Genomic DNA, 20,193 nt, shown 5'->3' with positions numbered 1-20,193 from the left:
AATATGGTCGAATTGTTAATTATTTAAACCACATTTTGGGGCACCTGGGTGGCTCAGTGGGTTAAGCCACTGCCTTCAGGTCAGGTCATGATCTCGGGGTCCTGGGGTGGAGCCCTACATAGCGCTTTCTGCTCAGCAGGGAGCCTGCTTTCTCTCTGCCTGCCTCTCTGCCTACTTGTGATTTCTCTCTCTGTCAAATAAATAAATAAAATCTTAAACAAACAAACAAGCAAACAAACCCTATAGTCTTAGAGCTAAACAGAACTTAAAAAAAAAAAAAAAAAGCCACATTTAACCTGTTTATTTTGCAGAGAAGGAAATTGAAGTACAGAGAGGTTAAGTAGCCCAAGATGGCACAGCTAGTAGGTGATGGGAACATGAATTAGAATTCTGTAACAAAGGGAGGTGTTGGCAGAACTGTTGGGGGCAGAGTCTGGAAATGGCAAACCTCAATGTGATGGTTTTGGCTGATCTAAAATTCTGTCCCCCTGAGGTACCTGGGTGGCTCAGTCCATTGAGCATCAGACTCTTTGATTTCATCTCAGGTCATGATTTCAGGGTCACGAGATGGAACCCTGTTGGGGCTCTGCATTCAGCAGGGAATCTGCTTAAGATTTTCTCTCTCTCTCTTTCCCCCCTCTCCCTGCCCTCCCTTCTTCCCTCTGCCTGTCCCCCTGCTCATGTGTGTGCACATGCTCTCTCTCTCATAAATAAATAAATCTTTAAGAAAAATAAAATCCTATTCAACTAATATTTGGTCAAGACCATTCTACATAGGTGTTGAGGAACTCATTGTGACAGACTGAGTTTAGGTGCCACATGTTGCTTTGAATTCTAAAGAATGTTTCTAGGTCAAGGGGCGCCTGGGTGGCTCAGTAGGTTAACCCTCTGCCTTCGGCTCAGGTCATGATCCCAGGGTCTTGGGATCCAGCCCCAAATTGGGCTCTCTGCTTGGTGGGGAGCCTGCTTCCCCCTGTCTCTGCCTGCCTCTCTGCATACTTGTGATCTCTGTCAAATAAATTTAAAAAAAAAATCTTAAAAAAAAAAAAAAGAATGTTTCTAGTTCTGTTCTGCCAAAGAGGGGAAATAGATTTTAGAAGAGAACAATAATTGTTATAAGGATTGGATATTGTCATAGGAAGGTAAATATTAGTTGATCTTTATGCCCTGGAATATGAAATTTTTCTTGGTAGACCTTGAAACTTAATCATATTAAGGAACAGGTTTACTCTGTAAACTGTCTAGAGTACAATCAGGTAGGGAAATAGTAATGACTTACATTTGTGTGTGTGTGTACATATGTCTACACATATATATATTTGTGTAGTGTATATGGCTTCTAGTTTGCAAAGTATTTTGGTAACCATTTTCTCAGTTGATCTTCATAATACCTCTGTGAGAAAGACAGGGTAGATAATTCTGATATATGACAAGCTTCCACAGAGAAGAGGTAGCTTTGAGGAATGAGCCTTTGAATAACCTCTACTTGCTAGACCTTCTTTTATTAGGTTCTCTAGTCATAAAGGAAGTTGCTATTTCTTTGCAAAACTGCCAGTGTATGTGTGAGTGGTGGACTTCCGCATTTTTTTTTTTTTTAAGGTTTTATTTATTTGAGAGAGAACACAAGTGAACGGGATGGGGTGGGGAGAGGGAGAAGCAGACTCTCCGCTGAGCAGGGAGCCCTATGTAGAGCTCAACCTCAGGATCCTGGGATTGTGACCAGAATTGAAGGCAGCTGCTAACTGACTCGGCCATCCAGGTGCCCCTGGACTTTTGCATTGTATGGTGTTATTGGGCTTGATCTCTTAAATAGGTGATTAGAAATTGCTTAATCTGGAAGCAGAAGATAACTTGGCATGATGAATGGGCAAAGGTGGCCTGTTGTAATTGGCATGTTCTTAATGTTATACTGAAAGCCTAGCTGTTTTTAAGAAATGTAATTTAGATTAAAGTTATAATGCTAATTGCAACCCTCTTGTAATGTTTTTTAAACTAATGTTTTAATGAAAACCTTCTACCACTTAGACTGCAGTAATGTTGATGTTTTTTTGATTGTATTGTAGATTAGGATAGAGGTGGAGTGCTTTACTTTTTAGAGGTAAAAAAAAAGTTTGGTAGCTTCTGAAAAGGCTGATGTGAATGTATAGCAGTAGTGAAATGCTGATAAAAGTTCAGTAGGTCTCCTGATCCCCTTGTTTATTTTGGAAATAGTTTGAATTGTTTTGGTTAACTTAAATTGGTCTGAGATATTAAGAGGGACTTTTCAGAACTCTTAAAGGTACACTGTAAAAGGGAATAAAGTGAGATGCAAATTCACAGAATCAGTTTACTTTAAAGTAGTTGAGTGATAGAATGTGACTCTGATCTACAAAAATCTAAGGAATTGCTGAATATTTTATATTCTTAAATTCTTTTATCTTTCAGTTCTCTGTTATTTTCTTTTTCCCTGGTGCTCTCTTATAACTGCCTCCTTATCACCACCCCTTCCCTCTTGGTGTGCCATCTGTTGGTTTGGCTCTTTATTTCAGAGTAGGAAGGCAGGAAAGGGTTTTCATACACAAGATAAAACTAGTTCTTTTGGAGCTCAGTGAACTGGTGCACTTATGCAATAAGTCTGCTAATGATAAATTCCAGAAGTACCATAGGCCACTAGGACTAGAAAGATAGTGATGACTCTGCAATATTGTCTGCAGATTTTTTGTGACTGTTGCTTTATTTAATAAATAAAAACTAAAGTATACTGAAACACTATATTTTTTTCATAGCCATAAATTGGTTAGCTAGAAACAGGCTTGCAAAGAACGGTCATTATTGAAGAGTTAGTGTTCGTGAAATTCATGTCAAATGACTTCTTCTAGCACTTAACAAATATAATTTGATCATGGAAAATTTATATTCACTTATGCCTGACTGTGCATTAGTCTGTTGTGGGAATATGTAGACACTATTTGCAGTCCTAGGCAGGTAATTCAATTCTCAGACAGCATTAAAAAAAAACAACAACACCTTTTTGTTACAAAGTATTTTAAACATGTTATTATAAAACAGAAAGAATAGTATAAAGAGCTTCCATGTCCTCATAACTGAGCTTCAGGAATTATAGGCAGTCTTGTTTCCTCTCTATTTCTATTCACTACCACTCCACCCCTAATCCTTGGATTCTCTTGAACCAATTCCTAAGCATAGACATATTTTTAATTTGTAAATTTTAGGTATTTCTTTTCATAAAAAGCCTGCTTCCCCTCTCTCTGCCTGCCTCTCTGCCTACTAGGTGATCTCTGTCTGTCAATTAAATAAATAAAATCTTAAAAAAAAAGGAGACACTTTTCAGTAAGAAAAAAGCAAGAGACATATGTTGGTTGCTTGTTTTATCTTAGCCTGTAAGCATTATACTTTTAGAGAAGCAGTATTAGAAAAGGATTTAAGTCATAATTAATATTTACTATATGTCAGGCACTGTTTTTTTACCACTGTTTAACATCTTTATGCACTGATGTACTGTTGTTACCTCAGTTTTACAGATGAGCAAATTGAGGCTCACAAATTCAAGGTTACATTGCAGAGTTGGTGACACAGCAGAACCTGGTTCTGAACCTAGGTAGTCTGGCTTCAGAGTCCATGTGCCTTCCCACTACTCTATATTGCAACATATGGCAGATCATAAAATAGAAATCAGATTAAAAGAAGATTTTAACATCTGTTTGGAGGGAACAGACATATTTTCTTTCACTTTCAGGCAGTCAGAGCCATAAGAGAAGAATTGGAGAGCTGGCTCTGTCCTAGTGAAGATAGAAAACGTGGAAACCCGGAAACGATTATCCATAAAAAAGGTATACTTGCCAAAGACATAGATTAGATGTAAGTAGAAGGCTGAGCTAAGAGGACACTGTTAATACCAGAAGGGAATTGGAACTCCAGTAAGACTCCTTTACTTTAGATACGAAATAGGAGTTTAGTTTTTCATGTGCTTATAGTTATAATAATAGTGCACATTAGTGTATTGCATTAAAGTACTTTCACATGGATCCTTTTTTGATCTCTAAACAACTCTGAAAGGGAGGTAGGTACTATATTTTCCACAGTAAGATGGGTTCTTGAATTTGGATTTTCTGCATTTTTTTTAGTAACAAATATATTATTTGTTTTATTATTATTTAGTAACAAATATATTATTTGTTTCAGGGGTACAGGTCTGTGAATCATTAGTCTTACACAATTCACAGTGCTCACCGTAGCACATACCCTCCCCAGTGTCCATCACCCAGCCGCCCCACCCCTCCCCCTACTCCCTAGCACCCTCAGTTTGTTTCTTGAGATGAAGAGTCTCTTAAGGTTTGTCTCCCTGCCTGGTCCCATCTTGTTTCATTTTTTACTTCCCTGCCTCCAGGAACCCCCCATCCCGCCTCTCAAATTCCTCATGAGATATTCTGCATCTTAAAAGCTAAAGTGTCCTAGAGTATATTTGGGTGTGTGCACGCGTGTATGCATATCTATCTATCTATTTATATATACATATATGTATATACACATATATATCACATTGCCTCAGTTTTTGATGAATAAAATATATTAATTAATAGAGTATGCTTTTGAAATGAGGATTTGGATCAGAAAGAAAGCTGCATTTTAATGAGTAGAAATAATTCTCTCCTAAGTATAAAAGGTAGTATATTCAATTGTAAAAAATTTTTTTTTTAGACAGCATAGGGAAATACAGAGCAAAAGGTAAAAACCATTCAATTCTGCAGATTAACCACTGTTAAATTCTAATGTGTAGTTCTCCAGATTTTTTTCTACATCTTTTATACATATAGGGAGGTTTTTTTTTTTTTTTCAAAATTCTATACATATTGTTTTATAATTTGAAATACTGTATTCTTAAAGAGACTATAGAAGCTTGGTCTTTTGCCTCTACCATGGTAAAAGGGTGCATACAAGACGACTGGCATAAAATGGTAATATCCTAGGCAGACTGGGCTGTATAGCTATAGCACACACATACTTTCATGGCTGACCTGTTAGTAAAGGCTGGGCGAATCCTGATTGGGATTAGGTTAACTGAAGGTGGCAATGAGTAGTATAAAGCTTCATTTTATTGTAGAATTTTGGCGGGGGGGGGCACTTATTTTCACATTATAGTGGATGAAAAGATAAGTAACTCAGACCTTAATGTTCAGGTAAGCATTAAGAAGAATAAAGTGTGGCTCTTTTGGAGCATTGTATTATATGGGCTCTTTTAGTGTGTATGAGTGGGTGTGTATAAAACCATCTGATTATCTGCGCTTTTGGAGTAGTAGGGAGAGGAAAGGAGTCTGTTGTGTTGTGGAATTTTTTTAAAAAAATATTTTATTTATTTATTTGACAGAGATCACAAGTAGGCAGAGAGAGAGGCAGGAAGCAGGCTCCCCACTGAGCAGAGAGCCTGATAAGGGTCTCCATCCGAGGACCCTGAGATTATGACCTGAGCCGAAAGCAGAGGCTTTAACCCACTGAGCCACCCAGATGCCCCTGTGGAATGGTTTTTGTACTTGAAGTCAGTTCTCCAGCAGATCTTGCTTTCTGTATTATTGATGGCATCTAGTAATCTGCTTTGTTAATCACTCTCTTTGCCCAAGCAGATTTTGGGGGTGGTCTTATTTTAAAAATAGTTTTCTTTTTGAGGATTGGGTTATATTTTATTTACATCTCTCAGTATTTTCTTGTTGGTTCTAAGTTGATGGTAATACTTAAATTTTTAGCTATGCTAGGATCTTTTCCTTTCTATATGGTTTTAAAATATGCTTGTGTAGGGGTGGCTGGCTGGGTCAGTCAGTAGAGCATGGAACTCTTTTTTTTTTTTTTTTTTTTTTTTTTTTATTAAATTTTTTTTTTTTTTTTAAAGATTTTTTATTTATTTTTCAGAGACAGAGGGAGAGAGCGCGAGCGAGCACAGGCAGACAGAGAGGCAGGCAGAGGCAGAGGGAGAAGCAGGCTCCCTGCCGAGCAAGGAGCCCGATGTGGGACTCGATCCCAGGACCCTGGGATCATGACCTGAGCCGAAGGCAGCTGCTTAACCAACTGAGCCACCCAGGCGTCCCGAGCATGGAACTCTTGATATCGGGTTGTGCTTTTGAGCCCCATGTTGGGGATAGAGATTACATTAAAAAAATAAAATCTTAAAAAAATAAGCTTATCTATAGTATTGCATTAAATCTGTTGATCAATTTGGAGGAGAACTGATATTTGCATATGTAGTCTTCCAATCTAGGAACATAGTATATTTCTCCATTTATTTAGATCTCCTTTGATTTCTTTCATCTGTGTGTCTTGTAATTTTTAGCATTTAGGTCCTTTACATGTTTGTTAGACTTGAGCTTAGGTATTTCATTAAAATTTAAAAGAAAAATTTTCTAACAATATTTTATTTATTAGAGAATGTGTGAGCAAACATGAGTCGGGGGAAGGGCAGAGACACGGAGAAGTAGATTCCCCACTGAGCAGGGAACCTGATGTGAGGCTTGATCCCAGGACCCTGGGATTATGACCTGAGCCGAAGGCAGATGCTTAACCAACTGAGGTACCCAGGCGTTCCTCATTAAAGTTTTTTTTCCATTAAAAAATGTTTTAAAAACTTCATATCAAAATATAGATATACATATACAGAAGTGTATGTATAATAAACTTACAGCTGGGTTAGTTTCACAGGGATGGATTTATTTTCAGATTCTTGTATTTTCTGTCAGTCTGGGAGATATTTAGAAGGGAAGAAGGATTGAAGATGAGGAATAAGACAAGCTTTCTTTTCGTTTCTTTCTGAGTTAGGTCTTCATAGTGTGACTTCATTGTTTTGTTTATAAGTGAATTCTTAAGACATAACACATATTCAGATAGCTAAACTCACTTCTAAATCAATTTTGTTATGTGGATTTTCCCTGCTGTAATTTACACCCAGTCATGTTGTAATAGAGTTTTTCCTAGATATGGGAATTCATACTGTTTTAAAACAATGAATATGTGGGTTGAAGATTTAAGAGATGGAAAGTTATGCCTTCTCTTTTCTTTTTTTTTTTTTTTTTTTTGAGCCCAAGCTATTCCCTACCTTTTAGCTTCCTTTGTGCAGTTTGTATAAAGCACATACTTAAGTAAACTTGTCATCTTGCTGTCTCACTTTTATTTTCCTTCTAGGAAAAATAGGCAACTTAGTGTTATTATTTATGGGAGTTTTTTTTTCTGCTTTTTGAGTAAGACTTCAAATCCAACTCTTGAATTTATAGAGATATCACTGTAATTGCTTAAAGAAAAATGATTTATGTAGCAAGGAAATTAAACATGAGATTTGCTTGCTATGGATACTCCTGGGAAAAAATGAATTTATTACATATGCTCCATCAGGAGGGACATGGTTAATTATGGAAAAATAATACTCATTATTTAACTCTATTGTATACTTTTTTGGTAAAAGATAATCTTTTTTCTTTCTTCTTTATGTCACTGGGGTTCAGTTGTTCCTGATCAGTTCCTCCCCAGACTTTTATTTTGAAAATTTCTTAAATCTGTGGAAAAGTTGAAGAATAGTACAGTAAACACCCATGTACTTTTCACCTTGTTTCAAAAATTGTAACATTTTGCTGCACTTGCTTTTTTCTTTTCTCTTAACACACACAGGCACACACACACACTTTGTTTTAAGTGAGAGGAGGTTATAGTCACCAAGATACTTGTTCTGCATACTTCGAGTATATGTCTCTTAAAAATAAGGATATATATATTTTTAAAGATTTTATTTATTTATTTGACAGAGAGAGATCACAAGTAGGCAGAGAGGCAGGCAGAGAGAGAGAGAGGGAAGCAGGCTCCCTGCTGAGCAGAGAGCCCGATGCGGGACTCGATCCCAGGACCCCTTGATCATGACCTGAGTCGAAGGCAGCGGCTTAACCCACTGAGCCACCCAGGCGCCCCCAAAATAAGGATATTCTTCAACACAGCTCATACCTTTGTCACACCTAAGGAAAATAACCTGAATTCATTATCATCTGATATGAAGTATTTTTTGTAACTTTTTTTTTTCTGATCAGATGCAGTCACATTGGTAAATTGCTTTTAGGTTTTATTTCTCTTTAGTCTCTTTTAATCTAGAACCATCCTCTGCCTTTTTTTTTAAGTGACATTAACTCTAGTGAAGAATCTAAGCCATTTGTCTTATATAATGCCCTGCAATCTGAATTAACTGATTGTTTCTTTAAGATTGTATATTCAGGTTAAACATTAATTGCTGAGCACTGTATAGATGCTGTGTACTTCTATCACCTCAGGAGGCACTTAATGCCATTTTTTCCCCCATTTTAGGTGATGCTAATTTTTAAAAATTAACATATAATGTATTATTAGCCCCAGGGGTATAGGTCTGTAAATCGCCAGGTTTACACTTCACAGCACTCACCATAGCACATACCTTCCCCAATGTCCATAACACAACTACCCTCTCCCTAACCCCCTCCCAGCCCCCCACCGGCAACCCTCAGTTTGTTTTGTGAGATTAAGAGTCTCTTATGGTTTGTCTCCCTCCCGATCCCATCTTGTTTTATTTATTCCTTTCCTACCCTCAAAACCCCCACGTTGCCTCTCAGCTTCCTCATATCAGCGAGATCATATGATAATTGTCTTTCTCTGATTAACTTATTTCACTTAGCATAATACCCTCTAGTTCATCCATGTCATTGCAAATGGCAAGCTTTCATTTCTTTTGATGGTTGCATAGTATTCCATTGTATATATATACACCACATCTTCTTTATCCATTCAGGTGATGCTAAATTTGATCACTTGTTTAATGTGGTAACTACTGCTAGATCACCTCATTGTAAATGCACATTTTTTCCCCCTTTGTAACTAGTAAGTAATCTAGGGGTGGTATTTGAGATTGTTTGAAAATCATTTCTCCCACAACCTTTTCCAGTGGCATGTATGGGACGAGTATCCTTACATGGATAATTCTTCTCTTTTTTTAATAAAAAAATTCTTAATATATGTACATAGTAAGAAACTCACATGATAACAAAGGAGGTCACAGCAAAATGCGTGTGTCCCATTCATGTTCTATTTCCACTTTCCAATTTTTTCTAGAATTAACTGTTACTAGTTTCTTTGTTTCAGAAGTTCTAAACCCCTCCAGTCATGCATTCATATATATTATCTCATTTTTATCTTTTTACACAAATGGAGATACTACAGAGTGTTCTAAATCTTTTTTTTTTATTATAGTAAAATAACATCATTTGAGCCATTTGTGAAGTATACAATGCACTGGCATTAAATGTGTTTATAATCTTGTTTAACCATCACTGCTGTCTATATCCAAAACTTTTTCATCATCCCCAGCAAAAACTCTATCCATTAAAAAATAATTCCCTCTACCTCTCCCCCACAGCCTCTTTTGTACTTTATCTGTGAATTTCCCTATCTTTGGTACCTCATAAAGGGGGAATCATAGATTTGTTCTTGTGTCTGGCTTGTTTCACTAAATACAATGCTTTCAAGGTCCATCTATGTAACATATATCAAAATTCCATTTCTTTTCATCACTGGGTAATATTCCATTGTATGTAAATCTGTATATTCCTCTGTATATCTATATATAACATGTTTTGTTTATCCATTCATCTGTTGATGGACATCTGGGTTGTTTCTGCCTTTGGGCTATTGTGAATAATGCTGCTGTGGACATGGGAATATGAATATCTGTTTGAGTCCCTCCTTTTAGTTTCTTTGGATACATACTTAGGAGTGGAATTTCTTGGTCTGCATCTTAATGTATTTTTAACATAATATATCATGATTATCATTCCAATTTAATACGTTCCTGATAATTATAGGTCTTTCTCATTCATTTTGTTGATTACCTTGATTCCCAGTGTATGTGTATAATTCATTTAACCCGTTTCTTATTTGTCATCTTTAGGTTGTTTCCCCTTTTTGTTTTTTACCTTTTTTCTCTTTCTGCTATTCTTTTTTTTTTTAAAGATTTTATTTATTTATTTGACAGAGAGAGATCACAAGTAGGCAGAGACGCAGGCAGAGAGAGAGAGAGGAGGAAGCAGGCTCCCTGCTGAGCAGAGAGCCCGATGCGGGACTCGATCCCAGGACCCTGAGATCATGACCCGAGCCGAAGGCAGCGGCTTAACCCACTGAGCCACCCAGGCGCCCTCTTTCTGCTATTCTGAACAAGGCTGCAGTGAAGGGGATATTCTTACTTTAAGCAATGTCTTATTTTTTAATTAAAACTGCAGTGTGAAAATACTGATTGAGCCTAGTCTTAGTAAGTATACCTGTTCAGTATCCTTAAAATTTATCTTCTCACAAACCAGATACTTATTGCTCTTCTGTTTTAGGCCCTCATGTTTTAACTCAGCTTTTAGGGTGTCGGTTGTGTCTTGTCTACTTTGTCCTTCTCCTCATTTCCTTAGTATTATCCCTAGTTCCTGCTGGATAACTTTGTTATGCAACGTTGTCATGTTGCATTGTAATTCTTCACATATCCTTGTCCTCTTCTGGGTTCTGAGTCCTCTAGGAGGCTGTGCTTTATATGTAGCTGACCTTCCTACTATGGAGAAATGTGCACATTCTTGTCAAGTTCCTACTACTAATAAACTGAAATGCCTTTGGTAAAAATTAACATACAGTTATAGAGGTTTTTTTTTTTTTTTAATATGCATATAGGACTGACCTTAGTTCATTAGTGAAGGTGGTAGGAGTACATCCCTTTCTTTGTTTTCTTTTTGGATGAAGAGAGAAAAAAGTTACTTTGAAACTTGTTCACATTTGGTACTATTAAGCCCTCCCCTATATATCTTTTGATACCATTAGAGCTTTCATATAGTCTTTTTTTTTTCATATAGTCTTTTAAAGTTTTTTTTTTCTCCTCAAGATCATATTCATGTATTCTGAGATTGTGCGAGGAGCTAGCCATACTACCCTTTTCTTGCATTTTAGCTATGTCTCCATTTTTTATTTTAGGAGCCTCATAAGAATGAGTTCTTTTTTTTTTTTTAAGGATTTTTAAATTTATTTGACAGAGAGAGTGTACAAGCAGGGAGAGCAGGCAGAGGGAGAGGGAGAAGCAGACTCCTGGCTGAGCAGAAAGCTTGACGCAGGAATTGATCCCAGGACGCTGGGATCATGACCTGAGCCAAAGGCAGACGCTTAACGACTGAGCCACACAGGCACCCCAAGAATGAGTTCTTGAAGTATAAATTGGATATGTCATTGGGAATTCAGTGAGGACAAATATAGCAGAAGATGTTACGATTGACATGACTTAGTCTTTAGATGCCAGCACATTGATGGTTCTAAGGAAGGGGGAGATTTTTTTCTACAATTTATGATGAAGACCACTGGCCTTTTTATGCCTCTCAAAAATCTATTGTTGTTGAAGTGTGTTGTCTGGTTCATAGCCTCTAGTCAGCTGCAACTTAAAGGCATCCTGCATGTGCTGATTTCTCTTTGTATTTCTGGACTAATTTTATCTATTTGCATAACAGCTTATTGAACTTGGCAAGTAGTATAACTTGTTTTACTCTTTTGTTCCTGAAGATTCTTTCATTTAAAAGTGCATTGATCCTAAAAACTGCCCAAGGTTGCTAGCAGACATAGTTTGAAATCATTACATTGAAAGCAGAATCATTAAATACATAGTTAATTTGCTTATAGCTAGTTACTACAAACTTTTGGTAGTAGAACATTGTAGTGATGTATTTTTGTTTATTGCATTCTGCCAATGAGAGTTACTGTATTTCTAATATTATACTAACTTATATGATGGAATATAGAAAGAAGGAACTTTAAATAGTTCAAATTATTTCCCTTTGGGGGATTTGTGGTGAACAGTTGGAGTGTATACAATGTAATACCAGCATTTATTTTTACAGTTTTCAAAGTATTTCATGTAAGAGACATGGAAATTCCAACATGGAAAAGATAATTTGGATTAAGGTTATTAGAACAGGCTTAATTGTGTGTGTGTGTGTTGGGTGGGGGTGGTGGTGGTAGGAACTGAATTAATACCTGAAGGAAGTATAGGATTTGTTAGGTAGAGAGGAAGGGTGAGCATTTATGGGAGCAGCAGCATGACTAAGGGTGCAGAGGTAGGGATGAATACATTCCAACTTATTGATGGTAAGGATTGGGAGGGATGCCTGCCTGAAAAGAGCAGAGGACTACTGAGGAGATTTGATAGGTTGTAGGGAATAGTGGATTGTAAGCCTTGGAAGCAGAGTGGAGAATTTTAAGCCCAGGGAGCTATATATCACTCAGGGCCCTGGCAGGAAATAAATAGAGTAGTTATTGAGGTTTGGGTAGAGTTAAAGAAAGCAACAAAAGATAGTGAAGTTCCCAAGGTCCAGCATTATCTGGAAGCCACTGATACTTTTAAGCCAATGGGGCCAAGAAGAGGAAAACTGAAGCCTGATGAGAGCGGAAACAGTGAATGCCAAGCCAGTGGATAGCACCTCTGGCTGTAGAGGAAAGGGTTCTGAGGTGGGGAGGGAGCCAGGGAAATAAGGACCACTTTCTTTTTCTTCTCATTCTCTGATTTCTTTCTAATGCCTCTCATTGGCCTGACCCACCTGGAAACCAGGGGAGTTTGGACAGTGTAATCCCAGAGGTCAGCCTCAAAAGGTATAAAGCAGAGGGAAGATAGAAGGAAGGATAGAGATTAAGTTTGTGTGGGGAGATTGGGGTCAAACAGAGAATGCCTAGCTCAGAACCCATTTTATTTATTTATTTTTTTAAGAGTTTATTTATTTATTTGGCAGTGATCACAAGTAGTCAGAGAGACAGACAGAGAGAGAGAGGAGAGAGATGCGGGAAAGCACCCTCCCTGCTGAGCAGAGAGCCTGATGTGGAACTCCATCCCAGGACCCTGAGATCATGACCTGAGCTAAAGGCAGAGGCTTAACCCTGAGCCACCCAGGTGCCCCTGGAACCCATATTAAATTACTATACATGTGCAAGCAGATTAGTGTTATATTGAAAATGCTCTTGTAGGAAGATTTGGTTTAGTGGATTTTGAGGGTCTTCTTAAAAAAAATCTCTTTCCAGGCAAAGTTTCAGCTTATAACAAAAACGTCAGAAAGCAATCTCTTATTCGATTTATCCTTCTAGCCCCCCCTATGGGCTATGTACTTAAAAAAAATTTTTTTTGTAGCCTCATTAGATCAGAATTCATCTATTACAGAGGGTTCCTGAGTCTCTGCAACAAGAGAGGTAGGATGACAGGAGCTTAAAGGAACAAAAGAGGGACAATACAGAGTACCAGTTTTGAAAAGCTTAAGTCTGGTGAATGGGTTAGTGTTAATGAAGACAAGTGCATAAAGAATGAATCAGGCAGAGGGTACAAATGTTATAATATGTGTAAACAAAGTGTTAATGAGAATTGAGTGTTCCAAGGAGGAAGTGATGAATTCTGTATTGGTGAATAAAGTGATTAAAACAGGAAAGACTTTATGGAGGAACTATTTTGAGATAGGCCTTTGAAGGAGAAATAAGGGTTGTGACAGGTAAAGATTAGATAAATGAGAGTAGTCCGTTACAAGGTATATAGCATGCACAAAAGCACAGAGGTGGGAAGTGTTTGGCTTTTTCAAGAGAGGGATTTATTTAGGGGAGTTGTGGAAGATGAAATTGTAAGGCAAACTTGGCTCCCTCTGGATGGACTTAAGCCCCCAGCAATGGCTTGTATTCAATTTCAAAGGAAATGGTAGAGCCATTGACTTCTTTATGGGCAATGATGAACTGGTTAGACCTGAGCTTTAAGGTTAATCTAGTAGAAGGAGGTGGCAGATACAGTGGAATGGGGAGACTTCTTGGGAGCCCATTGCAGTTTCCCAGGACAGGTTATAAAGGCAGGGTGGGACCAGTGGGAGTTTTTTAAAAGAGTCTGAAGAGTGAAGGAAAGGCCTTAGTCAAAGATTATAGGACCATTTTGACTCTGGGTACTTGGGTGATGTATCAGTAGGAGCTGGTTTTATAAGGTATTGTAGGGGAGAGGGAAGGGAGCATGAGGAGTTAGGGAAGCTGGAAGAGATGGTGAAGTTAATTTTGGATATGGTGAATTGAGGGTGGGAAGCGATGACATTGTATTGAGCATCAGGCATTTGAAAACAGATTGCAGAGGTGCTGGCCAGAGGCATGTATTTGGGAGTATATGTGTAGTGATAATGAGTTAAGCTTTAGCACTGAATAGAAATGGTTGATACTTAAATAAAGAAAGAAAGAAAGAAAAAAGAAAAAAGAAAAATGAACAAATATTATAAAGAAAAAGAGGTTTCTGAACTTTAGGGCATTAAGTGGACAAGAGAAGGCCAGAGTATGTAAGTTACTATTATTTGTCTGTTTATTCATCTGTTGATGGACATTTGTATTTCTAATTTTTGACTATTATGAATAATGCTGCTTTGGACTTGGAGGTATATAAGTTTTTATGTGGTCATGTGTTTTCATTTTTCTGGGCAAATTTCTAAGGAGTGATATTGCTGCATATATAGTAAGTACGGTATGTTTAGTTTTTTATAATTAACTGCCAAACAGTTTTCAATTTTACATACCACCAGCAGTTTATGGGAGTTCTAGTTGCTTCACATCCTCAGCCATACTTGGTATTGTCTGTTTCTTTAAATTTAGCTACTTTAGTGCGTTTGTAAATAGTATCACTATAGTTTTAATTTGCATTTCTCTAATGATGAATATTGAGCATCCTATTTATGTTTATTTAGCCACTTATATAACTTTGGTGAAATGTCCAAATTTTTTGTCTATTTAAAAAAATTAAGTTTTGTTGAGTTGTAAGGGTCCTTTTTCTGTATTCACAAGTCCTTTGTTAGATACATGTTTTGCAAATAGCTTCTTTCAGTTTGGTGTTTGCCTTTCATTTTCCTAACAGTGCTTTTTGAAGAGCAAAACTTTAATTTTGATAGAGTCTAGTGTATTGATTTTTTGAGTCCTATTTAAGAAGTATTTGTCTAATCCAGGGCTACTAAGATTTCTTTCCTGAATTTTCTTCTGAAGATTCTCCCCCACCTTCTACCCTCCACCCAGAGAGAGACTGCACATTTGTGCTTGGGGGGGGTTGCGGTGCAGAGGGGGAGGGAGAGAGAATCTTAAGCAGGCTCCACGCCCAGCATGGAGCCCGATGCAGGCAGGGCTCAGTCTCAGGACCCTGGGATCATGACCCGAGCCGAAATGAAGAGTTGGTCACTTAACCCTTTGAGCCACCTAGGCTTCCCTCTTCTAGAGAGTTTTATGGTTTCAGCTCTTACATTTAGGTCTGTGAACCATTCTGAGTTGATTTTTGTATATGGTGTGAAATTAGGGTTGAGGTTTTTCCTATATGTATTTCCACTTGTTTTGGCACCCTTTGTGAGAGGTTATCCTTTCCCCATTAAACTGCCTTGGCACTTTAGTTAAAAATTAATGGGGCCATATATGTGTGGGTCTGTTTCTGGACTTTCAGTTCTGGTCTGTTGATCTGTCTTGATACCAATACAGATGTCTTGATTACTGTAGCTTTATAATAAGCCTTAAGGTCACACAATGGAAATTCCTCAGTTTTGTTCTCTATCAAAATGGTTTTGCTCTTCTCAGTCCTTTGCATTTCTATCATGCAGATATCTGATAAGGACTGTGAAAATTATTTTGTTGTTTTACCCAGTTGAAATTTAATGACTTAGTGATCTTGAAAGAGTGGCTGGGAGGAATGAATTTTATCATAGCAGCAGGACTGAGAATGAACTGAGTTGGCAATTGATTGATTCAAACCTTCTGAGGTTTTTAATTTTCTAAAATTGAGAGTGATCTAGCACTTGTGAAACCACCGTGTCAGTGGAAAGAGGCAGCATGATTTGGTAGTGGTTATGTGATTGGGTATCAGACTGCTCTGGTTTGAATCTTTACTCTATCAATTGCTGGCAAGATGACCTTGGGCAAACTATATTTGGCCTCCCTGTACCTCCATTTCCTTTCCTTGCAAATCAGAATAATAAGAATACTTATTTTGGAGTTGTTCTGAGATTAAATAAGGTAATACATGTAAAGGGTTTAGCACAGTGTTCAATGTGCTCATGAATGTTAGTTACTATATTGCTCTATTCAACTAGAGAGTGTTAGAAAGCTTCATAATTTGATAAATTCACTTGAAGGTACTATTTAGTCTACCCCCGTGCTCAAATCCTTCACTGTGCTTCATTTATTTCAGTTTTAGAAAGGTAGTGGTAGTGCTGTTTGGTTTCTTTTCCAGTCCTTTCGTCTTTTTTTCCAACCCTACTTTTCATTGGTGAATTTGGTAATTTATGTATGTAATTAAATCTGGATTTGTGCATTGGACCATGAATGGAAAAAAGAACAATTGGCTTTTAGTGGTATAAATCATTGCTGTAAATTAAACAAAACAAAACAAGACAACAGCAGTTTTTTTTTTTTCTTTGCCAGCGTTTAGCTGGTTCATCAGGATTGTGAATTGGTGGTTCTTGAATACAAGCGAAAATCCATTAGTTTGATTTGATTTTGTCTGTAGTTCTTTCCTTGCTGAATAAGCAGGTCTGCTTTCTGGTTTATTTAACTAGTTCTCATTATTGATGTAGCAAAACAATTTGCCAGCAAACTCAGCAGGTCTCTTCTTTTTCTAAGTATGCTCACTTTGTAAATAGGGATAATAACCAAAAAAAAAAAAAAAAAAAAAAAAAAAGCTTTTCCTTCTTATCAGCTGTTTAATTTTATGCGGCTAAACACTGAAAATTTCTTTGATTTAATGAGAGCCAAAATCAGTCAGCCTAATGAAGCCCTCTAGAAAGGAAGCACTTGGGGCTTGGGTGGGGAAGGCTGGATCACCCAAGCCCCAAGTGCACTTAATTTTCAGTTGCAGAACTTTCCAGATGGGCTGTGTTCCTCCTGCACTTCTTTGATTAATGCTTTTGATAAATATCCTTACTGGTGTCTTTCTTTTATGAATCTTTAAATTCACTAATTTAGAACTTCATAAATTTATTTAGGTACGGATGTGGCAGAGGAGCGAATGACAAGTTCAGATTTCAGCATGTTGAATTTAAGATTCCTTTGGAACATCTTAGTGGGTATATCATGTTAGCAGTGGATATTCAGGTCTGGAGCTGAGGAGAGAGTGTTTGGACTATACTCATTAGCATATGAGAGGTAGATGAAAGCCTTGGGAGTAGCTAGAATCACTCCAAAAATTATATACAGTGAGAAGAAGAGACAGAAATGGACTGAAGATGGAATTCACATGGTCTGTCTGTGGCACCTGCACACCAGGAATTTGTTCTTTTGAAGTTCTTCCATTATATATCAGCTTAGAATAAGATAGTATCTGGGTTTAATTTGGATTCTGTGTAAATAATGAACTACATAGATGCAGATTGCTCAGCACAATTCAGCAAATATTTATTGAGGTCCCTCTATGTGCTTTACCTTTGCTAAGCACTGAGGATATAAGCATCTATGCCCTCGTGACATTATAGACAAATATGAGAGAACACGAACACGTAAGCACACAAATAGTATATAATCACAAACTGAAAAATACTGAGAAGCTAAATATTGGGTACTCTGTGAGCATTTTAAAAGAAGGACGTGATTCTCATATGTGTGTATTTGGGTAGCTTCCCTGAGGAAGAGGCATTTTATTCAACTAGGTACCCAGTATATATCCCTGTACTGCTATTTAAACTGAGATCTCATGATTCGGTATTAACTGGGTGAAAGAGGGTGGGATGGAGAAGGCAGGCTCTAAGTAGAGGGAACTTTGTGTGGGAAGGTCCTGCAATAGAAAACAAGGAGCCTGATTCCTTCCAGAAATTAAACATCTCAGTTATAACTTATAGAAGGAGAGCAGGGGAGAGAGGTCAGTTCTTGGCCTTTTCAACTGTGGAGAGATTTTGTTCTTTATTGTAAAACTATTGAAAAGCAAACTGACTTTTTAAACTTTTTCTTAAAAAAAATTAAACATACACGTTAGTGGAAAGAATATTTCCTAACATCCATTTCTTTCAGCAGTGTTTTGTAGTTTTCATTATACAAGTTTCTCACCTCCTTGGTTAAGTTAATGCCTCAGTATTTTACTCTTTTTGATGCTGTTATGATTGGAATTGTTTACATAATTTTGTTTTCAGATTGTTCATTATTAGTTATAGAAATGCAACTGATTTGTGTGTGTGTTTGACTTTGTGTCCTGCTACTTTGCTGTATTCATTTATGAGTTCTAACTTTTGTATGTGTGTTTGTGTGTGTGTGTGTGTGTATACTTATTGGAGTTTTTCACAAGTAAGCCCTCTGTAAACAGAGACAACTTTATTTCTTTTCTTCTACTTTGGATGCCCTTTGTTTATTTTTCGTGCCTAACTAGTCTGATTAGAGCTAGTACTGTGTTGAATGGAAGTGGCAAAAGTAGACATTCTTGCTTTTGTTCTCAATCTAGAGTAAAAGCTTTTGCCATTGAGTATGATGTTTGCTGTGGGTTTTCATATATGGCTTTTATTATGTTGAGGTAGTTTCCTTCTGTTCCTAGTTTGTTGTTTCTCCCATGAAAAGGTGTTGAATTTCATCAAATGCTTTTTCTGAATCAACTGAGGTGAACTTGTGGTTTGTTTTTCCTGCATTTGGTTTCACAGAATCTTGAGCCACACTTACGAATAGCTACTGAAACTTGCACTCAGAAATTCTTGGACCTCTTGCTTCTCCGCATTTTTAGTCTTGCTTGTGGCTATCCTTGTGAATGTAAGTACTTGCTATCACTTTCTGCTATTTTATTGTTTCATTACCTTCCATCTCCTGTCATCTCTCAAATTCTAAATTCTTTGCTTTCAAAGTCCCTAGTTTCTCATTAATGTGACCTCTGTTGCTACCCGTGGAGATTGTATTAACTTTCAAGGGCTTTCTGTATCATTGCCTTGTTTGGATACTTGCAGCAAGGAACAATATTATAATTTAGACACACTTAAGTTCTACATTTTTTGGTTCTTCCATACTTTTAGACTTTAGTTCTCTACTTTTACACTTGAGATTAGGGGCTAGGTATAGATATTATATGAATAGTAATTATATCTGTGATTGGAGATAATAATGGTAATGATAATAGCCACCATTTCCCAAAGATTAATATATCAGAACTGAACTTTAGAGAAAGGTATGTAGAAGTTTGTTTCTGTTGAATTACAGTTTATAATTTAGTTGTACAACTCCTAAATTGAGTTTTAGTCCATCATCGACTGACTTGAAGTTAACTTGTATGAAAGTTACTCTTTTTTTTTTTTTTTTAAAGATTTTATTTATTGGGACGCCTGGGTGGCTCAGTTGGTTGAGCAGCTGCCTTCGGCTCAGGTCATGATCCCAGCGTCCTGGGATCGAGTCCCACGTCGGGCTCCTTGCTCAGCAGGGAGCCTGCTTCTCCCTCTGCCTCTGCCTGCCACTCCGTCTGCCTGTGCTTACTCTCTCCCCACCTCTCTCTCTGATAAATAAATAAAATCTTAAAAAAAAAAAAAAAAAAAAAAAAAAGTTTTTATTTATTTATTCGACAGACAAAGATCACAAGTAGGCAGAGAGGCAGGCAGAGAGAGGAAGAAGCAGGCTCCCTGTGAAGCAGAGAGCCCGATGCGGGGCTCGATCCCAGGGTGCTGGGATCATGACCTGAGCCGAAAGCAGAGGCTTAACCCACTGAGCCACCCAGGTGCCCTGAAAGTTACTCTTTTATTAGTTAATATTATTTAAATGTAGGCATTAGTTGTAATTAGTTAATTTAACAAACAGTGTAATATATTAGGCTGCATGGTAGGGAATTAAAATTGAATAAGATGGTGTCCCCATCTTGGGAAATGCATTATCTATTAGGGTTAGAGTAAAAAATAACTCTGATTAATTATAGGTTAGAGTGAAAGTTATCCTATTAGAGACTTAGAATTAGTCTAATTTTCAAGTTCCTTGCATGGAAGAGGGTGGAAGAAGAACAACAGGAAAGTACCTGAATTCCTGAGTATAAGGAGGTGGTTGCTGGTATAAAGCAGTTGGCCTTTACATGTAAGCCAATAGCATTTTGAGGTTTCAGACATGTGAGCAGATTTGTAGAAAGATGAAGGATGAACAGGAGTTGGGGAGAACCTGGTATCAGGGAGTTGGATAAGGAAGCTACTATAATGGGTCAGCATAGAGAGAATT

General features: G+C 37.4%; 1 protein-coding gene across 8 annotated transcripts in view; it reads left to right on the top strand.

Annotated features, from left to right (window-relative positions):
- The window catches only part of HERC1 (HECT and RLD domain containing E3 ubiquitin protein ligase family member 1), a 187,582-nt gene that overhangs the window by 11,431 nt on the left and 155,958 nt on the right, over positions 1–20,193 (top strand). For 7 of the 8 annotated variants that reach the window (XM_032342798.1, XM_032342796.1, XM_032342793.1 and 4 more), the window contains exon 2: positions 3,737–3,830. The exons of the other annotated variant lie outside the window; for it this stretch is intronic. The gene's annotated coding sequence lies outside the window, so the exon portion shown is untranslated. The remainder of the gene's footprint in view (positions 1–3,736; positions 3,831–20,193) is intronic. 8 annotated transcript variants of the gene reach the window in all.

Source organism: Mustela erminea, chromosome 5 (genome assembly GCF_009829155.1).
Source record: "Mustela erminea isolate mMusErm1 chromosome 5, mMusErm1.Pri, whole genome shotgun sequence".
In the NCBI taxonomy this organism is placed as follows: Eukaryota; Metazoa; Chordata; class Mammalia; order Carnivora; family Mustelidae; genus Mustela; species Mustela erminea.
Note: the sequence above shows the minus strand (reverse complement) of the source record. Positions and strands in the feature narration are given on the sequence as shown.